General features: G+C 40.3%; 2 non-coding genes across 2 annotated transcripts; one reads left to right on the top strand and one right to left on the bottom strand.

Annotated features, from left to right (window-relative positions):
- Positions 1–5,359: 5,359 nt before the first annotated feature.
- Positions 5,360–5,502, top strand: LOC114816630. The gene has a single exon (XR_003764433.1). It is a non-coding gene; the product is annotated as a small nucleolar RNA SNORA7 (small nucleolar RNA).
- Positions 5,503–7,782: 2,280 nt separating this feature from the next.
- Positions 7,783–7,920, bottom strand: LOC114817802. The gene has a single exon (XR_003765655.1). It is a non-coding gene; the product is annotated as a small nucleolar RNA SNORA7 (small nucleolar RNA).
- Positions 7,921–11,016: the final 3,096 nt, after the last annotated feature.

The raw sequence follows: 11,016 nt of genomic DNA, 5'->3' as shown, positions 1-11,016 counted from the left end.
CCAAAATGCAGCATAGCCTAGTGGAAAGAGTATGGGCCTGGGAGTCAGAAGACTTGAGTTCTAATTCTGGCTCTGCCACTCCATTTCTATGTGATTTGAGGGAAATCATTAAATTTCTCTGTGTCTCGGTTTTCTCATTTGTAGAAAGAGGATTCTTCCCTTAGGACAGTGAGCCTCATATGGGGCAGGAATCCAAACTAACTCTTTCCCTAGAGCTATTGTAGTGTTTGACAGTTCACTGAGTGCTTAATCATTCCATCAGTATCACATTTATTGAGAGCTTGCTATGTGCAGGGCATTGTACTAAGTGCTTGGGGGAGTACAACACAACAATATAACAGACACATTTCCTGCCCACAATAAACTTACAGTTTACAGGGTTAGACAGACATTAATATAAAGAAATAATAATAATGTTGGTATTTGTTAAGCGCTTACTATGTACAGAACACTGTTCTAAGCCCTGGGGCAGATACAGGGTAATCCAGTTGTCTCACATGAGGCTCACAGTCTTAATCCCATTTTACAGATGAGGGAACTGAGGTACAGATAAGTTAAGTGACTTGCCTACAGTCACACAGCTGACAAGTGGCAGAGCTGGGAGTAGAACCCAAGACCACTGACTCCCAATCCCAGGCTCTTTCCACTGAGTCACGCTGCTTCTCTAAAAAATTACGAAGAAGTGGAAAAGTGCAGTGGGGCTGGGGGTGTGCGGGGGTGGGGCTGGGAACAAAGTGAGTAAGTCAGGGTGACTCAGAAGGGAGTAGGAAAACAGGAAAGAAGGACTTAGAGAAGACTTCTTGAAGGAAGTGTGCCTTCTATAAGACTTTAAAAGTGGGGAGAGTAATTGTCTGTCTACTGTGGATAGAAAAGGTGTTCCAAGCCAGAGTCAGGATATGGTGAGAGTTTAGCTGCGAGATAGATGAGACTAGCTACAGTGAGAAGGTTAGCATTAAAGGAGTGAAGTGTGCAGGATGGGTTGTAGTAACAGAGTAGCGAGATGAGGTAGGAGGAGGCAAGGTGATTGAGTGCTTTCAAGTCTATGGTGAGGAGTTTCTGTTTGGTATTTGTTAAGCACTTTACTATGTGCCGAGCACTGTTCTAAGCGCTGGGGTAGACACAGGGGAATCAGGTTGTCCCACGTGGGGCTCACAGTCTTAATCCACATTTTACAGATGAGGTAACTGAGGCACAGAGAAGTTAAGTGACTTGCCCAAAGTCACACCGCTGACAAGTGGCCGAGCCGGGATTCGAACCCATGACCTCTGACTCCAAAGCCCATGCTCTTTCCACTTCTGTTTGATGTGGAGGTATTTGGGCAGTCACTGGAGTTTCTTGAAGAGTGAGGAAACACAAACTGAATTTTTTATAGAAAAGTGATCTGGGCAACAGAATGAAGTATGGTCTGGAATGGGGAGAGATAGAAGGTTGGGAGGTCAGTGAGGAGACTGATACAGTGATCCAGACGGAAAAGGATAAGTGCTTAGATTAAGGTGGTTGCAGTTTGGATGGAAGGGAAAGGGTAAAATTTAACAAAGCAGTGAAGGTCAAATCGACAGGATTTAGTGATGGTCTGAATATGTTGGTCGAATGAGAGAAAAAGGAGTCAAGGGTAATGCCAATGTTATGGACTTATTAGACAGGAAAGATGGTCACGACATCTACAGTGATGGGAAAGTCGGGGGATGACAGGGAATGGGTGGGAAAATAGGAGTTCTGTTGTAGACATGCTAAGTCTAAGGTCTACAGCCCATAATAGTACATGTTTTTCAGGATTAAATCGCAGGAAAAATAATTGAACATACCAGTAAATATGCTTAGTAAATAAATGGATACCACAGAAAAAGTTTTCATTTTCTATTTTGCTTTATTGATTTGTCAAAAAGGTGTCAAATAATACATTCCTTTTTGTATTTAACTATGCCAATTATGTTCCTTATTTGTGATAGCCAAGATAATTATTAGTTATATGCCTCTGCCTGCAATAGAAAAGACATGTACATCTTTAAATTGCAATTCAAGTTGCAAAGTACAATTTAGTCGAATATAATTGCCATGGTATCTTCAGGGGCATAAATATCCTCACAATTACTCAAAGTTTTTTAAGACCTGCACTCAACATGGCAACAATTACAATAATAAAGAATAATTACATGAATCACATTATTTGCAATGACCATAAAAAGGCATTATTATTTACCTACTTTATTCAAGGCACAAAGACTAATAGATTTTGTATATTTCTGCATGTTTATCTTGCTATTATGGAATTAAATCAGTTTAAATGCTCCTTTTCTATCTTATGTTTGACAAAAAGCTACATTGAACCTTTTGTCAAATGTAATGTTATAAGCTTTGTTTAAATAATGGTTCATGGAATTGTTAATACGTTATAAAGATAGTTCTTAACCCAATTTATTATGATTCACCACAATACATTATTTTACAAGGTGGCATAGTCATTATGCTATGCATATGACTTTCAAAGCCAATAATTTAGGGTCTTTGTGTTTAGTGAATAGGCTTCAAATAATACAAGTAAATACTAAACTTGCCTTAAATTCAAGGCACCCTTCAATAAGCACATTTTAATGAAACCCGAGGAAATAATAAAAAAGTAACATTACTCTCAGAGTGTTGAATGGCTTTTCAGTAAGTGTGTGGTTTGGATAAATTCATATAATTTTACATAAACATATAAACTCCGCTTTGAAGCCTATGGAGTAAATAGATGTAGCTTTATAAGGAAGAAAAGCCTCTCAAACTGAAGACTGAGCAGCTGGAAACTAAAAGAACCAAATATCTGGTTGTGATCCTTCAGTGATAAAATTATGTGGGCATGCCTTGGATAGGTTTGAATTGCTTTAATGTAATTTGACAATTGAGTATAAAGGTTTGTATAGGCACTGGTCCCTATTAATTATGGTATTTATTAAGTACCTCCCATGACAAGCTCAACCTTTCTAAAATTGAACTCCTCATCTACTCTTTCGAAATCTCTCTTTCTTCTAACATTCCCATCAAGACTGACAAGACCACCATTCTCCCTATATTACAATCCCTGGCATTATTTTCAATTTCTCCCTTTCTTTTAATCCCCATATTCAGAGTTGCTCATCAAATCCTGCTGATTCATACTCTACCACATCTTTTGAACTTGCTTGCCCCTTTCCTCTCTATCATAACTGTCACAACACTGTTCCATGTCACCCCCCCGGTCCTCAAAAATCTCCAGTGGTTGCCTTCCCACCTCTGTATCAATCAAAAACTCCTCACTATTGGCTTTAAAGCTCTCCATCACCTTTCCCCCTCCTACCTCACCTCCCTTCTCATCCTCTACATTCCAGTCTGCACACTCCAATCCTCTGGTGCTAACCTCCTCACTGTGCCTCGATCTCACCTGTCTTTCCACGAATCGCTGGCCTACGTCCTTCCTGTGGCCTGAAATTCCCTCCCTCCTCAAATTGGCCAGACAACAACTCTCCCCACCTTCAAAGCCCTACTGAAAGTGTACCTCCGCCAGCAGGGCTTCCCAGTTTAAGTCGCACTTTTCCTCCTCCTCCTTTCCATGTCACCACAGCTCTCTCCCTTTGCTCTTCCCTTCTCTTCCCGTCCCACAGCACTTATGTTTATATGTAAATATCTGTAATCCTATTTATTTATATTGATGCCTGTTGACTTGTATTGATGTCTGTCTCCCCCGTAAAGACTGTGAGCCTGTTGTGGGTAGCTATTACCTCTCTTCATTGCTGTATTGTACTTTCCAAGTGCTTAGTACAGTGCTAATGAATGAATGAATGAATGAATGAATGAATCTTGAGTCTCCACCCTCATCTTTCTCCCATGCTGCTGCTGCCCAGCTCATGTGAGTTTTGACTTGTAGCAGATTGCCTTCCCCTTGCTAGCCACTGCCCAAGCTAGGAATGGAATGGGTATGCTTTTGCTTGAATCCTCCTTCTGTAGGCGAGACTAGTAGAGTACTGGAAACTCTCCAGGTGCTACCTTGAGAGGGGAAATACTAGAATAGATACAGAATAATCAGCTTGGCATACTCCCTGTCCCATTTATCATAGCACAACGTGATTATTGCATCAACCTCCTCAGAGACTTACCTACTTCCAATATCTTCCATCACTGATCTATTCTTCTCTCTGCTGTCCAGATCCTTTCCCTAAAACAAAAAGATGTGCATGTTTCCTCATGCCTCAATAACTCAATACTTGTCCATTCCTTTTTGCATCAAGTATATTAGCTTTTAATTAGGCTATTTAAAGCTACTTGTCCTCACTCTTCTCTCACAACACCCTAGTTTGCATGGAGAAGCAGCGTGGCTCAGTGGAAAGAGCATGGGCTTTGGAGTCAGGGCTCATGAGTTCGAATCCCAGCTCTGCCACTTGTCGGCTGTGTGACTGTGGGCAAGTCACTTAACTTCTCTGTGCCTCAGTTCCCTCATCTGTAAAATGGGGATTAAGACTGTGAGCCCCACGTGGGACAACCTAATTCCCCTGTGTCTACCCCAGCGCTTAGAACAGTGCTCGGCACATAGTAAGCACTTAACAAATACCAACATTATTATTATTATTATTATTATTATTCGAATCCCGACTCTGCCACTTGTCGGCTCCCTCATCCCTCATCCCTCATCTGTAAAATGGGGATTAAGACTGTGAGCCCCACGTGGGACAACCTGATTCCCCTATGTCTACCCCAGCGCTTAGAACAGTGCTCGACACATAGTAAGCGCTTAACAAATACCAACATTATTATTATTATTATTATGTTTCATCCTCTAAAGCCAAGCTACTGAGTCTTGACTCCTTGCTCATGCTCTGGCATCCCCCTCCCACCTAGAAGATCTCAGCTCTCACTATCTCCAAAATTTTTCTGAAATCAAATCTCCTCAGAAGGTCTTCCCCGACATTCTTCCATATTTGGTCCCTATATCCACCCTCACCCCCACCCACAACTGCCATTTCAGCTATTCTGTAAACTTTTGTGGGCAGAAAACGTCTTCCACTTCTGTTGTATTGCACTTTCCCAAGCACTTAGTACAACTCTAGTACAACTCTTGGCATACTGTAAGTGCCCGACAAATGCCACTGATTGATTGATTTTGTGTCAGCTAAGGCATTTCAATGCTCACTCCCATAACTCCTACATTTCTGTATTCTTTCTCTTTCTCCTCTCTGGAATTTATATTAGTGTCTGTCTCCTCTTCTAGATTGTAAAACAGGGTCCTTGAGAGCTTGTATCATGTCTATTAATTCTGTGATACTTTCCCAAGCATTAAGTGCAGTGCTTTGCCCCAAATAAATGCTCAATAAATAGTGTTGATTAATGGATGAGTAAGCATAGGGTTCCCCTCTCAGGGTCACACTTGGAGAGTTTGCAGTACTCTACCAGCCTTGTCTACAGGAGGGAGAGTCAAGCAGAGGCCTGTCTATTCCATTCCATTCCTAGCTTGGGCAGTGGCTAATGAGTGGAAGGCAATCTGCTACAAGTCAAAACTCACCTGAGCTGGAAAACAGTGGCACGGGAGAACATTGAGGGCAGAGACTCAAGTTGACTGCGTGGAAGGAGGCAATGTTAAACCAACTTTGTACTTTTACCAAGAAAACTCTCTGTATTCACTACCAGAACAATTACAGATGGAGGTGGGGCGTTCTGGGAGAGATGTGTCCATGGCATAGCTATGGGTCAGAGATGACTCTACGGCCTAAGACAACACAAACGTAGGGTTAGATTACAAGGTTGAGAGATTCATCCCTACCTCACAGAGATTCATCCCTATCTCACACCAGGTTCACAAGAGATCTCATCTCCATTTTACAGTTGAGAAAACTGGGACACAGCAAGGTTAAAGGACTTACCCTAGCGTTACCCAATAGACTCATGAAGGTGCTGGTACTCTAACCCAGGTCTCCCAACTTCCAAATCCATGCTCTTTTCTATTACCTCACCATGTCTCCCTCATAGGTACCCTTTTTCATTAGCACATCTTTAGGATTACAAATTCCATTTGGGTTCCTCCAAACCTATTTATGTCCCTTTATTCCCAACCTCATAAGTTCAGGCAGATGGGGAAGGGTGAGGAGAACAGCATGTATATTTTGAGAATCAAATGAGATGCATCAATCGGGAGGTATGCTGAAAGACATGGCTAAAATTGGCTTCCAGTGATTCTCAATTATTGTGACAAATTTACTTAGGCAGTGCTCATTGACTGGGATGAAAATGAAAATGAGAAGAACATTCACTGTTGAGAGAAACCTACAAGTCTAGAATTTTTATTTTAAAATGAGTTGGTATTTCCCATACTGATTGTTCACCATTACAGCTGCTTTCTGGGGCTCCATAGATTTTTCAGAAATAATGAAATAATAATGAAATAATGATAATTATAATAATAACAATCACTTTAAAGAGACTGTCTGGTAAGTGCTGGGCTAGATACAAGGTAATCTGATCAGACACTGTCTTTTCCCTCAAAGGGCTCAAAATCTAAGAGGAGATAAAAGCAGTCATGACTGAAAACAATATATACCCTCCCCAGAAAAAGGTTTGAGAACTTTCAGTCATCTCAATATTGCATAGAAGACATTGATCCAGATAGAAATAAATATGCTTTTGCATGCTGTCTTAAATGAATTATAAAAGGACAATCCAATTACTTCATTTAATTTACTCTCCTTAGTGAACACTGGGCTTTTTAATAATATTTTCTTGATTACTGTGGTTTTGATTGCCTATCTCTCTTTTTCCTTCCTATAACTGACAGTCTACCATTCATTCATTCATTCATTCAATTGTATTCATTGAGCACTTACTATTTGCAAAACACCATACTAAGTGCTTCAGAGAGTACAGTGCAACAAAAAAACACATTCCCAGCCCACAGTGAGCTCACATAGGGGGATGCAGACATTAATATAAATGAATAAATAAATTGCAGATACATACATATGTGCTGAGGGGATGGGAGGGAAGATGAATAAGGAGCAAGTCAGGGTGACATAAAAGGGAGTGGGAGAAGAATAGAGGAGGGCTTAGTCTGGGAAGGCTTCTTGGAGAAGATGTGCCTTCTCTAAGGGTTTGAAGTGGGGGAGAGCAATTATCTGTCTGATATGAGAGGGAGGACATTCCAGGCAAGAGGTAGGATGTGGGCAAGGGGATAGTGGACAGAGATGAAATGGAGGTAACTGACTCTTCATTTGTACCTCTCTGACTCTTCATTTCATGCCTTGCAATTAGGCCATGTTGAACTCTGCTTCCTGCTTTATCTTTGATCTCCTTTTTGTTTTCACTACAGGTAAATAATTCTGCCTTTATTGCCAGTTGAATTGTAAGCTCCCTTCCAGTGTTGTATTCTCCCATTGAAGATAATTTTATTAGTTTTTTTTCTTCTTTCTTGATTCCATGTTCATTCCTTCTTTAACATTTACTTTTATCACTAGAACAATTTTTATTTTTGCTTCTCAGTGATCTGTCAGTTAGCTCACACTGAACCACCAGTAGATTAACTAAAAAGTAGAATAATAAATGGAGGTTATCTTGTTTTGTTGTTTGCTATCCAGTCATCTCTGACCCATAGCATCACCATGGACACATCTCTCCCAGAATGCCCCACCTGCAACACCTGCAATTGTTCTGGAAATGGATCCAGAGATTTTTCTTGGTAAAAATACAGAAGTGGTTTACCAATGTCTCCTTCTGCTCAGTCAACTTGAGTTTCTGCCCTCGATGCTCTTCCGTGGTGCTGCTGCCCAGCATGGGGGAGTTTCGACTTGTAGCAGATTGCCTTCCACTCACTAGCCACTGCCCAAGCTGGGAATGGAATGGACAGGCCTCTGCTTGACTCTTTCTCCCTAATTCGAGACTGGTAGAGGACTGGAAACTCTCCAGATGAGACCCTGAGAGGGAATTAGTTCTCTACTCGAGGCTAAATATCAAATAATACATCCCATATGAGAAACATCTGGTAAAGATCCACTACTCTATCTTTCCTCCTTAGCAAACAAAATCCATGAATCAAAAGAATACACTTGAAAACTCCTGCTACATACTTTCTTTGGCATCAAAACAATTATAAGTAAAAGTTCAATTATAGGAAAATATTGTACAATGTCATTTTTATGGCAGTGATGCATAGGACATTATCATTTATATCAGTTTCTGAAAAATATTTACCTTTATCCGTAAGTGAAAAACAGCCTTCTTTCTTGGTAAGTGGGTAAACTTTCCAAATTTTGAAATTTAGTTTTGTCAGTATTTATAGACCCATGAATGGACACACTGTGCTTCATAGAGTATAAGAAGAAGGTCACTGATCTGAAGAACTTCCAGTGAAGTTTAGAAAAATGTAATTCAATGGGATACAGCTTACCAGGAAGTATGGCAGCCCCACAAATAATGGGATCAAATTGGGCCATGATCTGATTTTTTGTAGCAGTGAAGATAGCATTTCTAGAAGTTAAAGTGTCTAAGGTCAACAAAGAAAAGACATGTTTCAGCTCTTCAGTTAAGAAGAAATTTCTACCCAATCTATCACATTGACAGTAAGAGCACAAAGGCCAAAGGAAGTGTAAATCTAAGATAATGATCAGGTAGAAGTTTTTCTTATATACAGTATTTTGTTAAATGAGGCCTTCATTAACAGACATTAATCAGACTCTTTGAATTTAGGAAACAATTTTGAAATAATGAAATAATCTTAAATACATATTAATAGAATATTTCAAGCATTATGAGTTAACATGAATTAATTTATAAATTATTTTATTCAGGGACAGGAAAGGATAAAGTGTAATTTGTGTTTTTCTTGTTAGATTGGTAACACAATAACTTCAATCAGTAATTAATAGATTTAACCAAATTTTAACCTGAACTACAAATGTATAACCTTCAAAAGATTCATAAAAAAGTAACATATAGGCCAAAGTTTCCATTTGCCACATGGTCAGAGGAAAATCCTGTGGTAAGGCAAACACAATTGCTACAAATGAATTTAAGCATCTTACAGCTTGACCTTTCCACTTGCTTTTCAAGTGCCCCTAAGCAAGGCAACTAAAACTATACAAAATTTTCCATTTCCACTCAGTCTGATTTGTATGCATTGAAAAACATTTCACTTAAAAGTTTCTCTTTTAAAGTTCAACATAAAGCCTCTCATGCAAACAATTTTGTTATTATTGTTAATTCCAGAACAGGATTTTATAGTTTTGGTAAGTATAAGAGGTATTTATCAACGGTCAGACTGAACCAGTAAGAATGTAACTCACTCTTAACCAAAATGAAAACCATCGTGATGTGATTCTGGTAGATAAACTGGGCTTTTTTAAAAAAAAAATTGATATGTCTACTGGTCCCAGGCATAAGGGGTGAATGCTGAACAGGTTAATTCCTCTTGAAGCATCTTACATATAATTCCTAATGCAAGAATGTTCTTTTGAACTTAAATATTCAGTGGGAGAAAAAAAAATCAAACAACTTCTATGAATAAATGATAATGCATTATGGACAAAAGAGAAGTAAGATTAAACAAGCATCTGTGCTCTACAGTAGTGCAGCTTGATATTGTCAAGGCTTCATATGAGGAGACAGAGACACAAGAATATTTAAACTGAGAAACTTTCACTTCACGAATCTGAGATTCGGGTGTCTCTCGCTGTAAAACCCCAAACTAGGACTAATATCAATCCTTTTGTATTTTGAACAATCCAAGTTATTTATGAAACAGTGAAATATGGACTGGAGTGGGGAAAGACAGGAGGCAGGGAGGTCAGCAAGGAGACTGATAAAGTAATGAAGGTGGGATCTCCTCCCCAGCCCCTTTTCAACTTTCCCATCCTTCTCAGCAGTATTTTCAGAGACAATCTGCCTCTTCCCAATGCCATCCCCTCCACATGCTCATTGGACCTCGTTCCTTTGCAACTTATAAAAGCTCTCACTCCTTCCCTCCTTTCTTCCCTAACAACCATATTCAACTGTTCGCTCTCCAGTGGCTTCTTCCACACTGTCTTCAAACATGCCCATGCATTCCCCATCCTAAAAGAACCTTCCCTTGACCCCGCAGCTCCTTCCAATTATTACCCCATCTACCTTCTACCATTCATCTTCAAACCCCTTGAGTAAGTTTTCTACACCCACTGTCGCTCCACTTCTTCCAATATTCCAAATATTCTTCTCATCCTATCCTGGACCGTCTCCAAACTGGCTCCATCCTCTTCACTCCACTGAAATCAGCCTCTCAAAGGTCACCAATGATCTCCTTCTTGCCAAATCCAATGGCTCCTACTTCATCCTAATCCTCCTCAATCTCTCAGCTACCTTTGATACTGTGGGCCACCCCCTTCTCCTGGAAGTGTTTAGTATGGTGCTAAGCACTTGGTACAGTGCTCTGCACACAGTAAATGCTCAATAAATAAGAGTGAATGAATGAAACATTATCTAACCTTGGCTTCACTGACTCTGTCCTCTCCTGGTTCTCCTCTTATTTCTCTGGCCATTCATTCCCAGTCTCCTTTGCAGGGTCCTCCTCTGCCTCCCACCCCCTAACTGTGGAAGCAGCATGGCTCAGTGGAAAAGAGCCTGGGCTTCGGAGTCAGAGGTCATGAGTTCGACTCCCGGCTCTGCCACTTATCAGCTGTGTGACTCTGGGCAAGTCATTTAACTTCTCTGTGCCTCAGTTACCTCATCTGTAAAATGGGAATTAACTGTGAGCTTCACGTGGGACAACCTGATTACCCTGTATCTACCGCAGCACTTAGAACAGTGCTCTGCACATAGTAAGCGCTTAACAAATACCAACATTATTATTATTATTATTAACTGTGGAGGTCCCTCAAGGTTCAGTTCTGAGTTCCCTTCTATTCTCCTTCTACACTCATCCCCTTGGAGAACTAGAACTCATTCTCTCTCACAGCTTCAATTACCATCTTTATACAGATGTTACCCAAATCTACATCTTCTCTCTGATCTCTCTCCCTCTTTCCAGGCTCGTATCTCTTCCTGACATCA

Source organism: Ornithorhynchus anatinus, chromosome 1 (genome assembly GCF_004115215.2).
Source record: "Ornithorhynchus anatinus isolate Pmale09 chromosome 1, mOrnAna1.pri.v4, whole genome shotgun sequence".
Taxonomy (NCBI): domain Eukaryota; kingdom Metazoa; phylum Chordata; class Mammalia; order Monotremata; family Ornithorhynchidae; genus Ornithorhynchus; species Ornithorhynchus anatinus.
Note: the sequence above shows the minus strand (reverse complement) of the source record. Positions and strands in the feature narration are given on the sequence as shown.